At 39.1% G+C, this 25,988-nt stretch overlaps 1 protein-coding gene across 1 annotated transcript in view; it reads left to right on the top strand.

Moving 5' to 3' along the window:
* Positions 1–4,370: 4,370 nt before the first annotated feature.
* LOC132977722 (caM kinase-like vesicle-associated protein) overlaps positions 4,371–25,988 on the top strand; it is a 39,398-nt gene continuing 17,780 nt past the window's right edge. Inside the window, exon 1 of the mRNA XM_061042527.1 lies at positions 4,371–4,661. The gene's annotated coding sequence lies outside the window, so the exon portion shown is untranslated. The remainder of the gene's footprint in view (positions 4,662–25,988) is intronic.

Genomic DNA, 25,988 nt, shown 5'->3' on the forward strand with positions numbered 1-25,988 from the left:
CTGCACCACATGCATAAAAGTACTACATATCCTAACATATTCCTTATATGCTGCGGATGCCTCCAGCCCTGACCTTTTAAATTTGGCAGTATAGTGTCAGCTCTCTGTAGGGGTGATAAGAAATCACGCTGTGCCCTTCATGATTTTACTTCTCAGAAGGGCTTCTCTTGGAAAGCTTTATTCTGGAGATGCTCTCATGCAGGTTTTAGCCAGAGGAGCCAGCTATCCTTTCCTGGGTGGTCAACACAAGAGGTGGAACATATCAAAGTGATGCATTGTAGTTTATATTGCGGCACATTCTGAAAAGAGGAACAATAGGAGAGTGGTAAGCAGTGCATAGTATTATTTAATTGTTGACATATTTCGATAATTTATTTGAGTAAAATTAGCATTATTGAAATATAAAAATACGCAAGTATGCATTGAAAATTCACCTTGAGAAATAAAATGTTTGCCAAAAAAGAAACATAAAGTCAGCCAAGAAAAAGTATAACTTTGCAGAGTGGCAAATCTTAAAATGATATTTCTCATTCATAAATTAAAAAAACAAAACAAATACAGCAATACATTTTTGATCACTGGATTCACCAGTGATGACTGAAATTGTAATTTTGCTGTTAGTTTCAGAAGGTAAAGATGGAACTATTCTATTTACATTATTAAGGGCAGCGTGTGGTTAAATTATTTTCATGTTTGTAACGTAAAACTGTAAAGAAATTAAGTATCAAACAAATGGAGGGGAGTAATAAGGACCCTATCTACCTTTTATATGAGGTGGGTTGGCAAAACAAAGAAGCAATACATTAAACTACTCCAGTAGGCTACTTACAAACTGTAGCCTACTTACATACAGTACATACACTTGAGTAGATGTAGACCTACTTACTGGAGATACATTCTACCACTGTTGGTGAATACAAATTGCCATCTAGCTGGTGACTGATCATAAAATCCTCTTTTCCCCATCATCTCCTCAATATGTTCACAAACACAGAGGAATAACCCCACTGATCACCCGTTGCTATAGCAACTCCAGCTTGAGTGCTGTGATGCTACAAGGCCATAGTTGTCGTGGTATCAGTGTTTGCAGAGAAAAAGCAGTCTGTCTGTGCGCTAAAGTACTGAGTATGCAATAAGAAAGGCATTAATAAGATATTTGGAAGCGCACAGAAAAAACAAAAACGAAAAAAGGAAATGTAAAATATGTTAATTTGCAGAAAGCATTACATCTACATTAATCAGTTAGTAGGCTATGTTAACACTCTTGAAGCTTTTCATCAATAAACTGTTAAGAACTGTCTCCTGTACTTTGGGACCATGTGAAGATTTTCTCCTTGGAGTGCACTAGTGAAATCGCAGAACCTACAGGTAGGCCTATGTGTCGGATTTTGAACTGCTGCACATTGAAGAACTACGGCTCTGCCCTTAAGAACGTGACATTTTGCTGACATGTCCCCAGCTGTCACTTCTTTCCCAGTGTTGAGAAATGACAGCTGAGTCTACATTCTGCAATAACTACTGCTTGCTTCATTACATCTCTGATATTGTCGTGACAAGAGACAAAGTGACTGCCTGTGCTGAACACATCAGACATAGCTCTGTGCACACTTTTGAACTGTTCCCTCTGAAGTATCACTAATCTTGTCTGCCAGTCTGCTGTATATTTATGCTTGACATTATAACTAAAAAGTAGATTCTGTCATCATATAGGCTAAATATTCTTGCTTTGTTTCCAGAATGAGTAAGGAGTGTTGTGATTTGCAATCATACCAAAGTGACTAAAGAAAGACCTTCTTCAACAAGAGAACACATTAGCAACAAAAAAGACTGAACCCTGAAGATGACAACAAAACAAAAATGTATTCACTATCATGCTGAGGATCAGACAAAAACTAAATGACACCACTCATATGCCAGTATAATAAAAATGTTGCCACAGCAAATAGCCACTTAGCTTAGCATCATACTGGAAAGTGTGGACACAGAGGAGGCCTAGTTACTAACCACTATCCTCAAATTTCACTATTCAACTTGTTCAATCTAATGAGAAATACAGCACATTTTAGAATCCAAGCTAGCTATTTCTATGTTTCCAATCTTTATGGGCAACAAAGCTAACCTTCTCTTTTAACTTTTAACAAGAAACAAATAAGGATAAGTCAAACAACACCCCTGTTACGGCATCCTTAATAACACAATGGCTCGAGGAAAAAGGAGACCAGACCTTAGATGAAAAAAAACAATCTTTATTGCATAACATTGTCTGTCGAAGGATGAGTATGATAATCAGATTCCTGAACATTGGCTAATACACTGAGTGACCCGGCTGTGCTGCGATGCTCATTTACCGCTCCAGCATCAGAGTGACCAGGCCTGGCGAGCACATGGGGACAGCTGAAGAAGCAAGATCCTGTTTGGCAGTGACTGTAAATGGCCAGTATGGCAGCCTGGCTTCTCTCAGTGGTTGCAGATGGCACTCAGTGACACTAGGGTCAACGTTCTGTCTGTGTTCCGCAAAAAAAACAAAACAATCCTGGGTAGGAGGCTCTATCTTCATCTGCCTCAGCAGATTTCTGCACATGTGGGTGTGGAGGCAGCAGCGCCTGGAGGAGGGATCCAGTTCTGTTTGCAGGAGGTGACAGAACAGAGACAGCTTTCAGTTTCACGCTATTTCATGCTTGGCAGGTACACAAATTAAAGATGAAGAATTAGAAACTTCGGTTGCAAAAGGAAATGTTTATAGAAAACATTACCAGAAGATTGAAGTTTGTCTAGAAGGTGCTGGAATCTTTTGACCTGTGTTTTCATCATTGTAAACATAATGTAGGGCATCTTACAGTATCTGTGAAAGAGAGGGAGAACCATCTGCACTCTGCGTATTGAGTGTTTTTATTTCCTAGTTGTATGTAGGCATATATGCTTCCTCTCATGCTTCATTTGTAATATATGTGGACATGTGGACCCTTGAGGGTTTGGATAAATGAACATTGGAGCATATTTTCATCTCCCACCACATTCAGAGGCCAGCTGCAGATGCTTGATTTGGCAGTTTTAATGGTTAGTCACTTAAATTACAGAGAAAAACACATGTTTCATTATCATGATTTGCCATGTGGTTTTTGGTTTAATTTGCCTAGATTTTGAGCTATCCACCTGTTTATTCCCCAGACAATTTTATTTTTTACCAATCATCATTCAAAAGTTGTTGCAAGAATTACAAGAAGTCTATGTGTCTTCTTTTCTGGAAAGAGATAAGCATTTTATTTTTATTAAACCATTCCAAGGTCACATGGACCAAATTAACTGTTTTGGGATGAAGCAGAAATTCAGCAGAACAGATAAAACCAAAACTATCCTGATATCACAAGATGTTGGTGAGAAACATGACACCTGCAGGCCAGAGTGATCCAACAGACCCGTCAAATAACACGACCATTGAATTCTGTATATCTGACACTCATAATAAAAGATTAGTTAGCACGCAGTCTGATTGACTCAAGTGCAACAAAATAAATTGCTATTGATGAGAACACATTTCCTTCTCTTTTTTTGGAGACAGGAACTGTTGGGAGGAGAGAGTGGGGGGAGGCATGCAGCGAAGGACAGAGGTAGTATTCGAACCCATGGCCACTGCAGCGAGGACTATAGGCTATCTGTGCCACAAGCACGCATTTTCATTCTAGGAAATAAACCAGCAGGGCAATCATTTCAACTTAACAGTAATGTTGACTTATATCAAAGTACATAATGGCTTCAGTCATAACTGTGATAAAAATCTACAATATGTTTTATTTAAAAATCCAACATTTTGCCTGCAAGACTTCCATGGCCAGTCCTTCCAGCGGTCTGTTCCTGCCAATTTGTTATCACCAGTTATCTTGTAGCATATTTGTCAAAATAATAAGGAATAATTCATTCTGTCTCATTCCCCCTCTATTTTGCATCCAGGCTTAAATGTATATTCCTTTCAAAACAAACTTGTTGTACGCTCAATTCATTCCAGGTCTTATGTGTTTCTGTTTTTTTCTTGTTTTACTACCAGTGCCAAACCACAATTATGTCTGAGGCTGCAGTGGAGTGAGTCTATTGGCATCTTGATATGAACTGGTGCTACAGGCGAACTTTTATCTCTATGTCCAAACGTTCATGTTATGGATGTGTGTTTATTTTTACTTTCGCGGAGGAACATTTCATTCACTTAGTCTAAAAGACGGTAAAGTCATGTTTCTGCACATTTTAAAATGGTGGGTAAAGTGAAAGTAAAGCGCAGGAAGGTGAGCGCTTACAGTCTGCACGTCGCATGCTGAATCTTACATACAGTATATGTTAGGTAGGAAAGGGTTTGAGGTCGCTCAGATTGCCTCTGACCCCTCTCCTCCCGTGTGCGCCCTCCTATCCGCTGTGCGCTCTGAACACCAAACTCCCTCCTTCTCCTCCTCTCCTCCTCTCCTCCTCAGCGCTCGGAGCTCGACACGCACAGGCACAACAGATGGTACAGTACTACAAGCTGCAGGAGCGCAAGAATTTCATGAACAAGTACTTGTATTCCCCTTAACTTCATAGAACCGTTTAGTATATCGGAGGAAGGGGGTTCTCCAAGGACACGCGGCACTGTAACAGCAATTGGATCCTACGGTTTAGAGGCGGATTTTGGAGTCAAGGTAAGTTGTGATGCTTTTCTGAATAACGTGAGCCGTCTATATTTCGGATTTAATGAACTCAGAGAATTTGCCCACAAAAAAAGCCCCAAATGACTTATTTCTGACTTTTAGGCTACATATCGGTGTAAAAGTCTTACGAGGTTTATTAGGTTACACTTATCCTTATTTAAATGTATTACATAATATTTGATAGAAAGAAGAACAATGTAACTGAAAACCATTATCATTACATCTAACGATTTTAACAAAACACTATACACCTTTTTGAATAACCTTTATTTCCAACGAAATGTATCCCCAAGCAAATCTAAAGTAATCCAAAAAAAGAAAAATGAGATAATAAAATAAAACAGTGTTTTTTACTTTATATGGGGAAATTGACTTTACAGTTGCAGCACATAGTATTGGTGTGAATTATGAATGAAAAGAAACTTCAGTCCTCCTGATTCCGAATTCCGAGAGTAACAGAATCTTGCAGCTGCATATTCCTGGACTTACAGCAGAAATGAGTCTTCACAGGCTTAGTGACTTCTGTTGATCTACCACAGGCTAACTTTAATGTGAAAAACCATACAGACACTTCCATGTCAGAGGTCAGTAATGCTCTCTGACATTATCTGCTGTGGTTTTCTTTCTCTTGTGAGAAGAAGCCAGGGTTAAATATGGCTTAAAGCAGGGGAACCGCATGCTATCATGAATCTACAATGAATGATTTAACAAAACCTCATGAACAAAAACAAGACAAATAATTATGAGTGTTACTGAGATAGTTCATAATCACTTTGCCTTACATGTTCATCATTTTGTAGGTGTCCGTCATCAAATATAGGAAAATTATATAATTCTTTGTTGTTCAAAACACATGCACTGATGACCTTTGTAGAAATGAAGGACTCATTTGCTTTTTAGGAATGAGGTGTAATAGGTGTTTTCTATTCTGCAAATGTTGAAATTTAGCAGGGCTACCTCCTGAACCACCATGCAGTGATGGGCTTTTTTACTGTAAGAGTGTGAGACTTTGACACTAATCCCTCTGAACTCTTGCATGCTCCCTGCCTCAGAGGAACGTGAGAGAGCAGACACTCTGACATTTAGTTCAAGTATTTAATAAGAGTCAGAATAATCAAGTTTCAGTCCACCTTTTGACATTCATTATTATTAAGATAGTACTTAAATATAGATTCAAGTCTGTACCTTTGGCAGCCCGGTAATCTAGCTGAGCTGCACGCTCAGATGTGCACAGGGAATAAAATCCCCCATTGGATCATTTGTACAGTAGGTTGAAGCTGCTCATCCACATGTCACATCCTGAAGGTCCTTTAAGATGTGGAATGCGTACCGAGTCACAGTGAGCTGTTCGTAATGATCGGTCCCAGAGGAGGTCCTAGACCTGTGGTGGACCCCAGGTGGGCCTGCGGAAGCAGAAGCAACAGGAAAGCGCTGCGGACCAAATACACTTCTCATTTGTACACAATTAGATCTCCTGGGAGAGCCGCTTCAACTTCGTGCTCCATTTGCTCTCAATTCTGTGTGAGCTGCAAGCTACAAGAGAAGTGTAGAAATGCAAGGATGTCTTTGAAAATTAGACTGCATATGTACAAACTGGTGAAATAATCAGGGCAACAGTGCTGTGAATTAATGTAAATCAATAACTCGGAAGACAGTGAAGTAGGGTATCTTGTACAAATAGCACTGGGATCAATTTCTGGAAATCAGCTCATTAAGATATATTCCTTTTCTAAAACTGAATCACCTAAGCATTCCAATACATAGTCTTTATTGCTTTCTGCTTTTACGAGTCCTATGGTCCTCTTTGTTCAGTACAGTACATATTGCTTTGTGTAAGTATCCTATGTATCTTCCTCCCATGTGGCTTTATTTTTGCTCATTACAAATTTTATGGGACCTTAGAAAGTCTGGAGCCACTAATGCTCCTCTGTGCGAGCTACATGACAAAACAAGATTCTTGTGTGCTGTTAGCCATGTACTGAATACTTCTACAAGTCTACAAGAGCAAAACACACACTGAGCAGTAATACTAGAGCATAAATTAGTATGTACTGCAGCAAAGACATCATAGGGAGCTGCAGAGATTATTCAATATCCGACATACCTTTCAGTTACCAAGACAAGAGTGTGAATGTGTGGATGCAACAATGTTTAACAGATAGAAAATCCTTGTTTGTCCATCTTTGCATTTGTTTGTCTAAAGTTTATGTGTCAACCTGGGAAGTGCAGGGTCATTTTGCCAAGTACACATTTTGAAACTGAAGCACAGGAAGTGTCACTGGGGGGCAGGCACTGCTCCCGTCATTATTGGGTTGCATTATTGCTAGAGGCGCTCCCTGTGTGGTATTTTATTATATTGTCGCCGATGTGAGATAATAAGAATAGAAGGCCTATAGGAAAGGGACCTGTATTATACAATATAAATGAGTTTAATGACTCTAGTCAGGAAAAACATCCCTCCAGTGTAAAATGGTTGGATCTAAAGTAATAAGATTGGACTGGCTCTTTTTATGAGAACTGTGGTGTGTGGACTGTGAGTGTAGTCTCTCGCTTTGAAGAAGAGAATCAAAAGCGTGTGGATACACAGCCACTGCAGAGGCTGGCTGTTGTATTGACTTTACATAACCCACTTGTGAGGAAGATCTTATTTTGATTTTTGTCACATTTTTTTCCAAATCCAACAAATCACCAAACATTGCAGAAAATTAAATATCATAATTATTGCTAATTAAAAAAACAAAACATTCCGAACAGCCTGCAGATGTATTCTGTGTTGTCATGAAAGCCAATGAGCTTTGCATATCATTTTTTCCTGAGTAAAAAAAATATTGTAAACAAATCAAATTAGTCATAAAGACATTTACTTCTATATATGTAAATGCTACCCTCGTTACTTCTGAAAATGTAGGCTTCATTGATGCCTCTTCAGTTGTACTGCTGCTGCTGCTGCTGGTCACCCATCAAACACAGGCCAGCAGTGTCCTCACATGACATAGCCAGGCAAGATTATGAGATGCCACGAAGTCAGGGAATAACTGCAGTAACATGGGTTATTTTGTGTACCTGTGTGTGGATCAATACCCTGCTGTGAGAAGTGAGTGAGAGTAAAACGGTTCAGATACAGGAGTGAATAAATCCTGCAGTGGTACCTGTAGCACCCGTTAAGCAGCCGTGGCTTGCAGCAGCTGACATTAAGCTGCTAATCTGAATATTAAAGAGACGTTGCTCACGTTTGTGACAGAGATGATGGATGCATTAAAAATGAACGCAGTGTATGCATACATTACTGGCTGATTGTCAACATCCTTGTTATAGAAGCTCATCCAGGCACAACAATCCTTTCTCCCCTAGAGTTACTTATTCATCACCGTGTGTCAGTAAATGTTTGCCTCAACATCAAATCCTCATTCAGATCATTCTTAAGCAGTCTGTTTTTTTTCCATCGACCTTAATTACATTCTTTTGAATGGTCTGACGTCCTGTGATCATTGTAAAACAGGAAACTTGTGTTAAATTTGATTATTATTTTTTTTAAATTGGTGGATAGTCAGAAAGAGGTGGGTTCTAAGCCCTGGTCCTGGTCTGCCAATTGAGAAAAAGCCAATGATGTCAATCCCAGATGTCAGTCACCATCATTATGGTAACTTCCCATGAGTGGCAAACGTGCAATAGTCAGTATATTAATAACTACCTTTTTGCACCAGTTTAGAAAAAAAAGGCACATAAAATGTAATTAAGACCATTCATGTTAAAGGCTTTTCAAAAGGGCCAAAGAGTGTAAATTCTACTAAACAAACTTTTTTTGATGAGTCTAGAGAAACTAGAATAGCCTTTGAAGTCCTTTGATTTGATCTGAGAAGCTGCTCGAATGATTTACCATAGAACTGGGATAACATTGATCCAGAAGCCAGTGACATAATTGTGCTTGTCAGTGTCTTGTTTCTTCATTACCCACAATACAACTCACCAATGTTTTGGATTGAAACTGGTTTGTTTCATGACAGATTTGTAGTCCTCAGTCCCAACCAACACTTAGAGAACCACTGACTTGAGCTAATTTTCCAGGTTTGCTTAACTTTTGACTGTCGAATACTTTATGATCACTTCAAGCCTTCTGGACTTTTCAAACATAATTCATTATTCCTGTCATGATTTCATCTTCTTTGTTCTTTGTCTTCTAAAAACTTGTGTTTCCCTTGCACTATTGCAAGGAGGTATAGTATATAGTCAAAAGGTGGCATCCTCTTCAGGAGAGCCAGCTGTAGATTAGTTAGGGTCCCATCCAAAATATTCTCTCCTGAATGGTTTCTGTGTGTGGCAGGAATCCAGTGACAAAAGCTGACTTTTGTCATTAGTTATTGTGGGTTGCATCAGAGGGAGCATGCGACAGTGTGTTTTTGATGACAGGTTGCACTCCTTGTACTATACTTGTGCTCATGAATAGAAATTTATGTCAACTGGAAAAAATAAGCATTTAAAATGTCATCACTGTCTCCAGTAAACAATCATTAAGACAGAAGAAGACCACAAAAAAACGGCCCTTAAACCTCATCTTTTGTGAAAGTGTAACTTTTGGCACCATGCAGCTTCAAAGAGCCACCCTGCCTAGCACCCACAAATAGAGAATTTGAAGGAGAATTTTAAATGGAAGATTAATATTTCACCTCAACATTGATTCATGCTGCCACTGTAGACATTTTCATTTGCGAGCGGGTTATTTTCTGCAAAGGCATGTTTTGGCTTTACACAAGTATTTTGATCCAGCTGCAGTATTTTGATTCATCACTACTTAGAACATCACCCCAGTTTCCTGCTCTGTCATTTTCCCATTCACAACAGTAAAGGAGGTAAAAGGGGTTGAAGCGGTAAAGGCGGGGTTAGGTGATGAAAGGTGTTATTATTTCCTCTGGTGTTTGCTGACTGTGTCCTGGAGAAAAATGTGACATTTTCCATAAGTGGGCAAGGCAATTTCTCAGGTGACATCTTATGCATCAGCTCAAGTCTGCAGCATGGTTCTGCTCTATGCAACATAAAACTGATGAAATGTGTTGAAATTTCCAGAGACTAAACCGAAATCCATGCAATGAACACTAAAGCTACTGTTTCAGAGCATTAGGCTGTTTTCCTGAGAAAAACACAACAGTGACAGCTTCCAGTCTCTGTGTCATGTTTCATATGTCAGTCCTGTGATTTAATTCAATGTCCATTAAATATTACTCTTCTACATGTTTTACTCATCTCTGATGCAGGTGAAGGACATTGGAAATCTATTTCTATTAAAATGAGCCTGAAGTAAACCGCAATTTGCATGACTACAATCAATGCTGCTCCTTCATGCTCTGGTAGTTTGTCACCGTGGTGACACCCGTACAGATGAGCCATGAGTTGACCCTTAAATCAGGACTTAATGATGCTGAGCCATTGGCCTGCAGCTATTGACAACTGTGCTTTTTTAAACACCTTGTTGTGGAAGTACATTGCATGGCGAACAGGCTTCAAAATCTGTTTGTCAGCTCTGCCAGTTTGCAGTTTGAAAGGTGCAACAGTGCAGTGTTTTGCCAGCGCTTCTAGCAAACAGGAAGAGGCGGAGGACGGGGGGAAAAGGGCTTGTTAATAAGGCAGGCAACTCTGAAACAGAATGTATGCAATTAAATCTGAAATGTTAAAGCAGTCTGAGTCACCAAAGGGAGCAAAAGGATGTGCTTTTGCCCTCAAAACAACTCAAATGAATCATCCTTGCTGAGCTTGCTTTGTCACTTGAAGTTCATTGAATATTACAAATGAGTTTTTTACAAATCAAAACTAATGATTTAACAGATTAAATATTGCTTGAAGTGCACAACAAAGATGACTTATCTGCCTCTTCTAGAAGCTTGATTGCCTCAGTAAAACAGAGTATTCAGCTTGCATCAGGAGATTTCTTTGGCCACTAGGGGGCAGAAGAAACTTGTTGTGAATATGGCATTTACAAATCATCACCTGATGTGAAAATTGTAAGCAGACTTTTGTGTTTGCAGCCCATTAAAGTCGGATATACATTCCAAATAAACACTGTTTTAAGTCTCTGCCAATTCCTAAAAGGGAAATATATGGCCCTTTGTGGTTGCTGCTGAAAAGTCCACTATGTTCAACAGCTTTGTCAACTATGTCTGTCCTCTGTGGGATGCCAAGCAGACAGTGTACAGTAGGCTTTTAGAGCTTTTCTCTGAAACTGTTTCCTGCTGAAGCTGAAAATGGTGTTTTGAGAGTGTGGATCATGAACCACTTGCGGAAAAGTAGAGGGGGTAGACAGATAAGCAACACGCCCCCATCTCTCCATATAAGGACATCCGATTGGTGTATCAGGACGAGAGCGGTGAGGTGGAGACACGTAGAAGTTTTTAGGAGATGGCCCCAAAAGGTCAAAAAGATCGGTGTGTCTGGGGGCTTAGATGCCGTTACAGTGAATGACATAGTTGCAGCAGAACATGCATTGGCAGACAGAAACAGCTGATCAGTCATTCGTCACACTCTTCAAACGTGTTTTGACGGTCTGATGCTCTCTCTTCTGAAGTCACCGGCTGCTATTTGTTTCAGCAAGGCTGGATCTTTACACTTTCTTAGACGTATATCACAATCATGTATGTTCCCTGCATGCTCTTAAATGTTCTCAGATTAATCAGCTGGTTTTAGTAACAGATGTGATATTTCATGGCACTATTGGTGGGAGTGGTCGAAGATTAGATTTAAGATTTTAGATTAAAGGATGATAAGGCGAACATTTCATGGTTATTTAATACATTTAGTCAATGCATTAGTTAATTCACGTTTTTAATGCTTGTCTTTTCAACATTTTTCAAAAATATATATATTTATATATATACTGGATGAATTTTTAATATGTCATGCATTTAGTTAAAAGAGTGTATGTTAACATTTTCTGAGAAAGCTGGTCAATCCTTTGTGCGTATACGCATGGTCTGAGGAAGTTCTACTTATGTTCGCAGAGTAAGAATAAATTCAAGTAAGATTATATCGATGAATTTATAGAGTATAAAACGATGAAGACTCAGCATCTGCGGACAACAGATTTTGTTTTGGAGGATGATTGGAGAAAAAACCCTGCAAAGTCTGATTAACATAGCTGGTTTTACAGCAAAAGATAAAACTGTTCAGTAGTCCATATATGTATCCCAGAATGTATTTATTTATTTTATGGATTACTTGATAGGGTCAGATACAAGATACAAAAACTGAAAACAGAAATCCAATGCAATGAAGTGACTATGAAGTTTATTCAGTTTCACATCCATCACTGATTGAACTAGGCCTATGTGTGTCTTCAAGTGTGTCTTTGCTTTGTGTACTTCCCTGGCTTTGAAATCTGGTACGTATATCAATGTCAGGAAACCTGATTTCTGGCCATATGTCTGTCTTTCATTATCTGTAGAGATCTCTGTGAAAACTAAATGCCCTAAATTAAAGCAGATATTGGCCTATGTCTTTTTTACTCCATTTGTGTCATTTCCATACTGAAGTCAGCAATGTTTCAGAAAGTTTTGACACTCAGTCAGGCTGATGGTGCTTGGTCAACAGGGCAATCTAGGCTATACAACACTAGAGACAGGGCCATTCGTACCTCATAATTTAGCAAATTTTGGCAAAAAAAAACAACATTGAAAGTGTACGCTATATTTATTATTTTTTAGCTTTTACTTTGGTTTAGGCAAGCCATTTTGTTTAAGCACTACTTTAGTGTTTCTTAATAAAGATGCAAAGCTGACCGGCATCTCCACTGGCTAATACATTCTATTTACAAGTATTTCATACAACCCTACTTCAGAAAATACAGAACTATCCCTTTCACATGTCCTTTAATATGTAAAATATAGCATTGTAGTGCTGATCACTTTGGTAAGCACATGAAGGTTTATCCCATGTTGCTATTTGGAGATATAAACAAACATCCAAAATAAAACAAAAAGGGCTAAATTTAGCAGTCTGCGGCATACTCCCTCCTCTAAAGCAAATGATGCGTTAAAGAGAAACAGTACTGTACTATGATGCCACACTGAAGGACTTTGTAACCAAGGCAACGTACAACAGGCGCAGAAAATGGTCAAATGAGCTGGTGAAGTGTGAAGAGGAAGCCTTTTAGGTTTTTTCAAAAAACAACAGCCTTACATCAATATAGTGTGTCAAATACTGAAATACAGCGTTTCACCTTGTTAAAGATGACTTACAACAGCCCTTCTGGTGTTATGCACTCTTCATCATCAGTTTAAAAAGTCACTTAAATGTTTTTCCATGATATTTTTCAACAAATTTGATTTTATGAGCTAATCACAAACCTCAGGAAAAGCGCTCGGTGGAGGTGGATGCCTCCATTAGAGACGGAGATTAACACCTCAGTCATTCATCTCCCTACCTCCCACCACACTGACCCCCTGTCACATGTTCTGAGTCACCTGGCTCCTCGCCACTCCTCCTTGTTTGTTCTCTCACCATGGTGTGTCAGCCTCTCTTTCAATCTCCTCATTGAGCACACCGACACACCAACAGCACATTAACTGTATCACTGCCTAGACAAGAAAAAACAGAGGAGAGTATATTTGGTACAGACTGCTGCCATTGACTGGCAAAAAAAAAGGCTTCATAGAGATCCTTTTTTTCATTCACGTGGGACGAAAAGAAGCACGAGTCCAGCTTTGTATGTTGAGCAGTGAGCCTAGTCTTTTTTTTCTATTCCAGGGGGGTGGAATGACTGGAAAAGTTTGAGAAGCACTGCTCTAACAGATAGCAGAACAATGGACAAAACATTCAAGTCCGAAGAACCAATAATCCTCAAGATCTTAACAGCACACCTAGACTCCTTAGCAATGACAAGGAGCTGCCCACCACAATATACTGATATTAGTTAGCATGGCCGATATGGATACAGATTATTAGTAATTCATGAGACCGATATTTGGAACTGATATGCATTAAGAGTAAAAATTAAAATCTTTCTGTCAAAATTTTGAATTAATGTACTGTAAATTTCCACACAAGACTAAGTATAAATGCTCAACCGGCGGCTCTCCTCCTGCTCCAGGCAGCTCTTGTCTCAAGCTTCAGTGTTGATTGGCTAGACTTGTTGACGTATAGCCAACCAGATAGTGTTGTGGGTGGGACAGTAGGTGAGACAGAGTGGTGATTGAAAACAGACCCAGAGGGAAAGACACATCTGGAGCCAAAGTAGCACAATTCTTAATTAATTAATTTGAGCTACGATCTTTAAAATAAAACGCCAATACAGATCAGCCAAAGGGTGAAAACTACAAAGGCAAAGAGAGAAAAATGCTGACTCATGTTTATGAGTATTAAACAGTATGTACAAATAATCAAAGCTTACAAAAGCATGTAGATGTAAGAAGTCAGCTGAGCAAGGGGTCTGATGAGTGGACATGCTGCATGGATGCTGGAATATAAAAAGAAGTGTACAGTAGGAAAAGTACAAGCAAAGTTATTTTACATGTATAAGACATTCACATTGGCTATACAGCACAGCAGGTGGCGTTGGTTGGAGTCCAGTACAACACAGGTTAAGGGTTTGGAACATACTCGCTTTCTTTTGAGCAGGAGAAATGTGATCACACTGTGGGTGTGAAACATGCATGAATGCCTAGAACAATTTATGTATTGGCTATAATGCGAACAAGATGACGTTTTTTTGGGCAGTGTTCTTCAACAGGAAATGTAGCCAGCATGAGGACCTGGTTTGCTTGGCTCTTGTTTGGAGCAGGTGGGGCAGACTGGTGGACCGGTAGTGCTGTGATTCCATTGGGACTATAATGGCCATATGTAGGCCAGCTCCGCACACCTCACCGAGTCTGTGCTTAGATTTAGTCGCAACACACGTAATCCCCCCATTAGGAAGAGCGAGGGCTCAGCACACAAAGAGTTTTCCATACCTAGAATATGTCACCCCTCAAGGAAGGACAGTTTTCATCTATACAATAACATTGTTACCATGGAAACAGGGATGTTCTCCTGCATTTAGACTATTTTGAAACTTTTGAGCTACAGACTGCTAAAGTCTAGCTATAAGCCCCTCATCAGCGTCTACAACATCCGTTTACCTGCACATACAGTAGTATTAAATACAGCTGCTCCACTCTACTGTAAATAGCAAAGCAGATAGAAATTCAGTTAAAGCTGGCTTCTCTTTCCATCCTAATTTTCATGAACACTCTGTCAGGAGACATTGCGCTGCTGGGTTTTCTCCCCAACAGAGAATAGACTCACATTATACTTGTAATACTCTTTTTGTGCATTTTTAAAAGCAGAAAGTAAAGCTCAGTGACTTATTTCTAAGAAAGAAAAAACAATTTTATTGCGTTATCCCAATTTTTACAACAGCTCTCCTCTGTTGTGGTTATTTCTTGCATGAGCTTTCTTTTGGCAACCAAAGCTTTTTAGGTTATTACTCTTACATATGACAAATTCAGGGAATTAAGCTTCCCTCACTGCACATGTCTGACATCATCAGGGTGAGACAATGTATTAAAGACCTCTGCAACAATTCTGCATATTTGCGCCTGCAGCTTTCCTTCACAGGGCATCTGTCAAGTTTTGTCTGATCTGATTAATGACTGCAGAAATTTAAAGATGGCTCATTTGCACACAGCTATACCTAAGCCCACAGGTTATATTTGGAAACATCTACAGTTAAGTCTACTGGTCAACAGTGTGATGTATTCAGTTTAATCACACCCTACTTGTGTTTGAGAAGGAGATGATCATTCTCACAAGCCTGATTCTTTTAGTAAATATGATATCATAAATATTTTACTGTGTCTCATTTGGAAATTGAATTTTTTTTGGATGCTAAAAACTGCATTTTTAGTTGCTGGCAGTTTTTTTTTCATTTAGGGCCAGTGTATTAACAACTTTTCTTTTTCATGAAATCAAACACCATACGGTGGGGTGGGTGCTCGATAACATCTGTGCACTGTTAACACTGCAGTGCAAAGCAGCACACAGACCATTGCTGTTATAAAATGCCAACTCAGTTCTTTTGCAAAATATCTTATCCCAATATTTTTTTGGTAACTAGTAATTTTACAACAAGGACTGACCTTTGAGTTGCAATAAAATGGCTTTTATTGATCAGCAATGGTCTCCCCCTGATACACACATGTACTGGCACTTAATGGAAACAATGTATTAAAACATAACTGATAGCTCCTCCAAAGTAGACCTATCATGCTTATTTTCAGCTTTTAATTCTTTTCTGGGATTCAACCAGAGTAGCTTTGCATGATTCACAGGTCATTAAAATTCACTATGCAGCCACTTAGTTCTAAGCCTCTCTCAAAAAATCTCCTCTCTCTTTAATGCCTCCCTCCCTAAAAGTGAACTTTCCTCTGATTGGTTAGCTTCATGGAAGCCTGTTCAAGGCAAGCAGAAACAATAGTTTTCTATCTTTTTAAGATTAAAAATTGAAAAACTAACCAATATAGTATGTCATCATCACAATTTTTAGTCAATTAACTGAGCAAGAATTTGCAGGCTTAACAAGTAGGGGGAAACAGTACTGACATTATTGGCATATGTGACAGACAAGAAAAACTCATCGGACTGATTAGGCACCATCTTTACAGAAAGGTGTTGAAAACCATGACAGAAACCCACGGGTCTAAAAGGGAGGCCAACAAGAGATGCCAAAAACTGCAGTTCCAAGAGTGTCAACTTGATGCTGGTTCCTTGTTTAATTTCATTTTAGGACATAATGTAGCTTGCAATCGACTTGTGAAATTGCTGTGAGATTTTAAAAAACGGGGTATTAAGATGAATCACACAACTGATTGTGCGATAAATTAAGAATGACAAAGTTTTGGGGCACTGATAGCTTGCTGGTTAGGTTGCAGGTCCCACCTACAGAGGCTAGAGTCCTCACTGCAGTGATGATAGGTTTGAATCCGACTGTGACCCTTTGCTGCATGTTATCCCCCTCTCTCTCCTCCCAACATGTCCTGTCTCTCTTCAGCTCTCCTATACAATGAAGGCTAAAAGGCAAAAAAAAAAAAAATAACTTAAAATGCTTGTTTATGCCTCTGAATTGAAAACTGTTGCTATCAGAAATAAAATGCTCTGATGTCTATCTGTGAGCCCAAATACTGAACGTTTTGACTGACATCTTCCATTCTTATCTCCTTACAGTAAGAACCAGATGCTTTTAGTGAAGGTAAGGATAGGCGAACAATAGGGAGAAAAGTTATGTAGGCTATTCGAACGAAAATTTTATCTTTTTAAAGGGATACTTCACCCATTTGCATTTAGCTTTGTATCATTAGAAATCTGGTAGTATTTTTGCATGGTCGTGCATCCCACCTCATTTTCCCCTGAGACGGGAAAGCTCTGTATTTCTTGTCTGAAAAAGAGCCTCTGATGACGCAACAATTGTCATTTTGCGTCATCGGAGGCTACTTTTTCGATGGTTGAAACTACATCGCTAGTTCCTCATGTTTCCAACCCGCCAATAGGGGGACGGACCCACTGAAGCTACAGACCTACAGTATTACAGATCAGTGGGTGGGGACCTCACTCCCAGAATCTAAAAGCAATGTCCGCCATCTTGCTTGGAAGCTATGCTAACAGGCTCTGTGGAGAAAGCTGAGAGGAACCGACGATGGCGGAAAGTGTGTTTCAACTTCAAACTGATATGGATGAAGGGGATTTTGAAGTTCTTGTGCTCAAATCGGTTGTTCGTGGCTATCTCTACGAGTTGCAATATAGTGACGAGCAGTTAAGGCTGATGGAGGAACAGGAGGCAGCAGCCGAGGCACAAGACCTGCTGTGCATTCCTTGAGTTGTTGTTTGAGCCAAAAAGACACTTTCTGCCTTTTCTCGGTCAAGAAGGCACCCACTTCAAAATGTATTTCACATTTCTACTACATATATGACCCAATGTCAAAAAAGATTCATGTTTCAAAGGGTGAAGTATCCCTTTAACGTGGAAACTAAAAATGGTGTGTGCTCATTGCCCTAATATATGTTTTCTGCCTGAGGCTTTGTGTATTGAAGAATTATTTGTGTCAGACATTTCTGTAATGGTTTATGACTGAAGTAACCTTTGGTCCTGAAGCCTCTCTACATACAGAGGCATACATATACAGTGCATATACTTGCATTTGCACTGTACATACCCTTCAGAGATTATCAATAAGAGGTGATAATATAGTGGAAAAGTTAAAGCAGGATTTATACAGTAACTCATTCAAACTGCTGTGCTGTAGAGATTAACCCTTAACTCTACTGCCAACACTTATTAAAGAAGAGCAGAACTAGTTGAGACAAGCATCAGCACCATCGAGCAATACCAACAGATACATTGTTATTGTACCATTCTCTAAGCTTCTCTCTGAAGCAGCAGGGCTTAGAGAGAAACTTCTCTTTGATTTCACACCAAGCACTCAGACAACAACCGCTCTGCAGCAGTCCAACCCATCAGTTTGTTTCCCCTAACACAACCTTTAAATACACTTCTAACAAGCAGGAGCAAAGGGCCATAGTATTTGAGTCTCTTCATGCAACTGAGTTTTGACTGTTTTCTTACATTAACAGATATGAACATGGTGATGGCTTTAAGGATTTGACTTGGATGATAAGCTAACAAAACCTGTTGTTTAACCTGTGAACAATAAGAAGGTATCTGTACAAGATCAGATCATTTCCTCCTCACTGGTTTTCATACAGCTGTGGTTTACAGATTAAGAAAACAGAGGAGTGAGCCAGTTCTCTTTCAGTATTCAGTATATACTCTATGCTAAGATGTTGTACTTTCCCTTGCAATATTCCTGTTTTGCTGACTCGCTTGTTTAACTGAATATCAAAATCTACTCCATCAGAGCTTGAGTTTGGCAGTGACAGAACTGAGACAGCAGATCTGTAGTACTCAGTTGTAATTTTATTATTATTGAGCTGACTTGAAAGTAACTATCCTAGATTTGTTTTCCATGCATATTAAGTATTTCTATAGTTTTACACGACATATTTTGAAGAATTTTACTTAAAAAGTGCTGCCTTTGCTCTACTCCCTGCAAATAACGGCTATTTCATTAGCAAAAGAACATCAGAAAGAATGAATCTAAACCATGCAGATACTCAGATTTACATCAGGCATTCAGTTTCAGTTATGCTGGACTTCAAACAAAGCCCTCCAGATTTGTGATTTGTGTTGTATTTAAAGCAGGCTCTGGCTGCAGCAGCAGCAAACCCAGCTCCCCCGCATCCAAAGGCATCCTCTTGCTCTGAACATCCTATTTTCATTTCATTGAAACATGGATACGAGATGCCTCCTCTCCCAGACGGAGAACAGAGCTGTTGGACTGAATGAGAAGCGAGAATGAAAGATAAAGCCAGCACACAATTCTACTCAGAGATACAGCAGAAACTAATGAGGGCATTAGACACAATCTATTTGCTTAACACAGAGGAGGAAAAACCCAACAAACTGTGTGAGAGAACAAGAAGAAGGTGCTGGAAATAATTTGATGCCAAAACGTATTCTTTGCTCGCAGAAATTAGCTTTTTTTCTTTGCTGGAGAATTTGTTGTCAGATATATGGCTGTATTCCTTCTCATAAATCATAGTTGCAGTATGCAGATATCAATGTCAGCCAATCAGTCGATTGGCCGATCGATCCCACTATGGCCCAAACTGAATGATACAGTATCTGAAATCGACCAACATTTAAGGTTTTCACAGAATCAATCCTATTGAGTTTGATGAATCCCTGAATTTTCCACTCCATATGCCTTGGATTTTAGTCAAACTATTGAATGAGACGTCATTAAAATGTAGTAAAGACTTTCATAATGCAAAGGGGAACATTTTATTTAGTCAGGTTTTTACTCCTCTATTGTCAGTTCTCCAACTGTTAGTGAACAGATACTAGAAGTTGATGCCATTAGAATGACTCTTGATTTTGGATGGGCTGAATTTTTAAAGGTAGCAGGGCAAAATAATGTTAAAACTCTTAGAGTGGTGTACACTTGCCAGGCTGCCAAAATCCAAATCCAAATGAACGCCAAAGGTGTCTTTATGTCAATTCGAACTTCACTACTTTTTCTATAGCCAACTGGCCTTAAGAGAGAAATTTTGAAATACATTTTCATTTGTGCTGTTTATATTTTTCTTCTGCAGTATAAGTCCTTTTCACTGTCTACTATATCAAGATGATTAAGAAAGCCATGGAATGAGTGAAAATCCTTCACTCAAGTTTAAAATGTAGAGTTCCTACTGCAGCTCAAAAAACATCCCTGGTTTTATCTCCTCTCTCTACTGAACTGTGAAAGCTAAGATTGATGAAAACAGGTTCAGGAAGTGGATGAGATTAGAGTCAGGCATTTTGGGCTGCAGGTGAGGACTTGGTGGAACCTTATGATGACAGGGATGGAGGATACAGTATGTCTTGCAGGTAGATGAGTTTCTCACTTCGGCTAATGGGATTTTACATATTTCTAAAATCAAGGGACAAAGGTAATAATAGAGAAAATAAATGCAGAAGTTATTTCAGACTCAAAGCATGGCAGTCACATCAGACTGCCATGCGGAAATGTTGCTGTTTTAAATACTTACAAGACATATATGTAGTCTTACAACCCGCCTGACACTATTTAAGCTGATGTCATGAACATTTAGGGGACAGACTTGTAGGGTGCACTTAAATGGTGTTTTGTTATGTCAAATCTGATATAAAAATATTGTGAATGTGAGCTGGTCTGTGCATGTCAGATAATATAGAGAACAGCTAGTTGACTATAGCCTAGGACAGCCTTCTGCAGTAAATTGGCTACAGTGCAACACAATGAACCCCACAGTTTTCAACAGGGAAGTGATTCCACAAGAGAGAGGGATCCCCATGGTGTAGTTGTGTTTGGATTTTCAAATGTTATGAAAATCCTTCTGGTAGTTTCAGTAATGGGCTTCGTTAAATTACTGCTCATAATTGTGTCTCTTTTGCGTTGTCAAATCACAGTCAGCACTCTGAAGGGACTTTCAATTAGAGTGAGCTTGACATTAAAATTGAGTCCATTTTATTTATCGCTTGTTTCAGAGGATAGTATTTCATGTAATGTCAATTTTATGTCTGGCAATTAAAGTTTCTGTCCACTGATGCAACTCAGAGGGATTGAAATCTAATAAGATTGGCAGTACACAGTCTTCTATTGAATAGGGGAGAAAGTACTCAGCCACCCAGTCTTCTCGTGCAAACAAGAAACCTGAGTTAAGAACACATTGTGTTAAAGAAATAGCTTTTTAAAATCCAATCACACCATACTTTACATGATTCTAATATTATGTAGGGCCTTGCATTGCCCTACATTCAAAATTTGTGAAAGGATTGTGTTCATTTTAAACTGTACATGATTGAATACCAAGTTCTTATCCATTTGCCTGAATTGCCTTGGTGGTAGAATATAGGGTCTTTGTAAATAATGAAACAAAGAGTATGATCTAGACCTGTTATTTTTTAAAGTGTCTTGGGACATTTGTTAACATATGAATCAAGATGAATGCCTGCACTGAAGGAGCACATGGCCACATGGCCTCTTGACTCAAGCTTACACTGTGAGCTTGCAGTCAGCCAACCTTCAGCCAAATAACCTCTAATCTGCACCTCTGTACAGCATGTTAGCATCTGGCCTGCCATTTGACTGCCTGCCTCCAAGCCTGTTGTCCATCGCCATATTTCCCACACATCTAGCTTTCTAACATGCATGTTCAGCCAGCCTCTTTTCTCTTTGCCTCGTGTCAGCTCTCCTGTTTGGTAGTGACCAACCAGTACTTAATAAAATACACTTTGGTTGCAAGTCTGCTGCCGGGCCTGCTGCCAGGCCTGTAGCATGCTAAGCTTGAAGCTCCGAAGCTTGATCCATTGATCTTTGAGCCATTTCAGCTTAGTTCAGGGAGACCTGGCATTTAGAAATGACCTTAGAAGGGTTTGGGCATCTACTACATCTGGTCTGCAGTTGCTATCCTCGTCCGGTGTTTTAATCAGTATTCTGCTGGTCTGCCTATACTGCTTCACGACTTGACTTTTTGCCAGATCACCTGACTGGTCAACCTGACTCCCAGTGTGTTTCTGCCAGTCACCACTGGAGCAGCTCTGCCTCTTCGGTTGACATGTGGTCCATTCTTGATAGAGGCTCCTCCTAAGTGGCTCCAAAGGTCTGGTTGACTTTATTTCTATCTGCCCTTCTATTATGCCAACAGACCAATTGCCTGAGGGTTTCTTTTAAACCTCAGCTTCCCAGGCTTGCTGTCTGTGGAGAAATGTTCTGTTAATGCAGAACAGGAATAAACATTGTTAGCTATCCATCCAGCAGTACTATCAGCTGACTGTGCCTGGTGTTGGAACTCTGATTCCTTGGCCAGAAACTATATTATTGTCACCATAAATTACTAAATCTAACTTCATGACCTGGATACATCATTCTTGGGTCTTGATATACAGCAGTTTTTGTTTATATTTTTAACTTTGCATCCTTAATAATTTTGTAAAGCGTTCACTTTTAATGTTTTTTTTTGTGGGATGTTTTGTAATTTGTAGAATATTTATGATCTTTGTATCTACTTTTGCCATTTGTTGAGGTTTTGGAATTAGCTGTGTTCTTGTTTATGCTAACAATTCTCCTAATGAAAATCTTTTGATCAATTGTAAATCGTCTGACCTTGTAAACAATTGTAAATGCCAGTCGACTAAGTGACAGCTAAGCATTATCTAGGCTTATTCAAGCCACTTAACTCGACACCTTGGTTGTGTTTGGTAGGGTGATGCCTTTTGGATACATTTTTAATGTAAAGGTCGGACAAATGGCTTCCTGTGCAGTTAATAATGCATATCAAGATGTGTGTCAGTGAGAGGCAAATCATAAACATTCCAAAGAATCACTTTTCTTTTTATAGTCATGAACATCTGGTAGAATTATCTACCACCACAACACAACTGGTTACTTTCTATAATCTTTGTAGGAAACCAGTCAATGCATTAGTCATCTGCATTACCTTTAAAATTCAAGTAGTCAAGTCAAGTCAACTTTATTGTCAATTTCAAAATATGCCAGACATACAGTGGAATCAAAATTTCGTTTGTCTCCGTCCCGCGGTGCAATACAACCAAAATGAGGTAAAATAAGATAAGGTAAAATAGATAAAATAAAATGAGGTAAAAATAAGATAAATAATATTTACAGTAATAAATTCTAAATTGTGCAAAAGGTACAAAATGGTAACTTAGCTTTTGGTAGCCCTTTAACTGTCTTCATCTCCAGGAAAAACCAACATGGCTATAACCATTTTAATTAACTTAATACTTCAAAATGGAAATGCACAGACAAATAGGCGACATCACAGTGCCTACTTCCACTTTATTATGTATGTCCTGCAGATGCATCATTATATACAGGACAAACGGTAAGGAAAAACAAGGTAAACAGAATGAAGAAAATGGGTCCGTTCAGTGGAATGGTGCACTTCTTCAAAAGCTGAAGACAGGCAGGAAGTATTATGAAGTGATGAAAGATTTCACATAAAGCAAAGGGCAAGGGTTGGAATCGTAATTTTATTTTGTGGAAGCGCATCCCTGCAGCGAATACCCTTAGCCTCTATATGTGGCACAAGGTCTTCCAGGAGAGTTATCCAGTGCCCCAGTATAAGAATTTCAAGGGAATTGAATATCCCTTGAATTTAATACAACATACATAGTAATTTGTTTTTTGCCAAGTTTATGGCAATTCAGTAATAGAGAACCCACACAAAATAATCATGTGCAGATTACAAGTTTGTGGACCAAGCTGTGCATAAGGAGAGTGTGTAGGTTGTTTTAACTGTTGTCACACTGATCACAGGCTTGACTCTAAGTCCTGACACTATTTGGTACATGCAATCCCTAACTCTCTCTTCCCATATCCTGTCTATCTTCAGCTGTCCTGTCCAAATAAAGGCAAAAGCAAAAATAACATCAAATACAAGATTTGATGTCTTGGGTAGGTTGGAGTTTGTTAGAGTATTACTTTAACTCAGTAATTCTCAAACTTTTTCTGTCATTCCCCCTTTCGAAGAGGACAATTGTTCGTACCCTCTCATCACAATAAAATGATGACTAATGGGGCCAAGTTTAACATGGCATCTTGGTAACTACTGTTAAAAATAATGTATTTGCTGTTTAATAGTTGGCATCATGAGAGTGTCCTTCTGAACACTTTAAAAAAAAAAGCAATACAAAAAAAAAGAAACTCACACAAAGAGACTTAACTGGGGACATTGATCTCTGTTTCCTCTCTCTCTGGTCTGAGTATAGACCTGCAACATATGAGGGGTACAGAGGGAGATCGATTATCTGCTACTTCATTGGTCTAAAATGCTGAGCATATGGGGGTAAAATTAACGGGGCGGCCGGAATATACCTGGGGTCCCGCCAGGATGGGAAACACTGTGCACTAAATGTTCCCCAAGCCACACACACACACACACACACACACACTTTGACAAGTACTGCTTTAACCTATTCATTCTAAAACCTTAACTGGGTCTACCTTGCTCATACATGATTTAAACTTTAGTCAGGGCTTATAAAATGTAGTCACCACTGTATGTTGTGATTCATCGTTCTCACACCAACACTCTCCTGCATCATATTTAAATGACATAAAGGTACACAAGTTTTGACAGTACAGATATGTTTAGGCTAAAATTAGACACTGTGGCTTCATCTCTTAGTACGAAAAGACGCATGTTCCTAGTTCTGTGGAGTGTATAGATTCACACTGTAATGCACACATGCTTTATGCACTCAGTCATGCACTCGTGTCTTTACTCTCACACACACTCTCTCTCCCTCAGGGAGATGAATTGTCTCTAACGTTGTTGTTGTTGCTGCTTTGTTTTTCAAAACAAGATGGCCTTGTACTCACACTCTAAAGGCAAAACCCTTGTGAGCCATCCTACCTATAAAGAGTAACAAAGTTCAAAAGAGCTGTCCAGGTCACAGCGAAGCAGTGAGGCAGGCACTGTGGCTGGTCAAAAATGGCTATGCAACCATGAGTCCTAAAATTCGATAACATTTTGAACATGGCGGTAAATATATATATATATATTAAACAAATGAAGTATGTTTTTGAGGTGGTGTACTCTTGTGGCCAAAATATAACAACAAACACTTTGAAGCATTTTCCACACATGACAAAACTTATGGACAAAACGAGCACAACACAGCATGCTGCACAGTAATCTTTTAATCTCAATTATCTTATTTTCATGATCGTAAGAAGCTAACATTGAAATTGATACTCGATTAATATCCCAGCCCTAGTTGCTAGTCGAGGAAATGCTAATTTGGAAGAGGAGCTTGAAATGAAGAAAAAGAGAAATGTGAAGATTCTCTTGAAGTCAATGTTTTCATCTGAAGAATCCACTGCTGTGTTTTTCCTCGTTCAGTAAAGAATGAGAAATAAGTCAGACACAGAACATTGCTTTGAATGAATTGCAGCATATGGAGTGTGTGAGGCTGATGCAGACACCACAAACAAGCAGTGCTGCACAATGAACTGGGATTAATAGGAGATCTTAAGAGACAAAGCTAGTAATTATTACAGCAGTGCCAAATCTGAGATACTTTTGCCCTTAGCAACAAGGAAAGGAAATACCTCGGGACACAGTGATTCCTCGATATGAGAAAGAAACAAACTGGGGGCCCAGAGAGACAAAGTGTGAAGGAGGCTGTGAAATGTGAATAATTAATTCAATTGTGTATTTGCCCACTTTTTAAAACCTTAGCCACCATCATAATTCTGATACTGCTCCAAGCATGATGCTGATTATTGCATCTTTCCTTCCCTTCATTTATTTACAATGCGCTTTTGTTACCCTTCTCTGCTGCACTCATTGTAGCTGTATGCTTCTCTTCTGGCCCAGCAAAGGTTGAAACAGCAAGCCCTATATGCTTCATTGCGAGTTTAATTAGTGTGGTGAAACTCCCCTGAGATGGTGTATGCAAACCTTTATGCCAACATTTCCAAGAAGCCATTTCCCCTGACATTCAAATGTAACATACTTATGGGTTGCAGTAATGAGGCAAAATGATGATATGCAGGGTGTCTTTGTTCTTATCTACACAAAAAAAACATAAAAAAGTGAAGCTTTAGCAAGTATTGTCCAAGGCAGGTAATATATATTTCATAACACCGGTTGCCATCTTGGGGTATTGTCCATAGAACACATTTCAGCACTAACAAGTTCTCTTTGCCTTTGATTCAAGAAGACAGCTTTGATGTTAGTGGGACTTCAGGATAA

This window comes from Labrus mixtus, chromosome 7 (assembly GCF_963584025.1).
Source record: "Labrus mixtus chromosome 7, fLabMix1.1, whole genome shotgun sequence".
Lineage (NCBI taxonomy): Eukaryota > Metazoa > Chordata > Actinopteri > Labriformes > Labridae > Labrus > Labrus mixtus.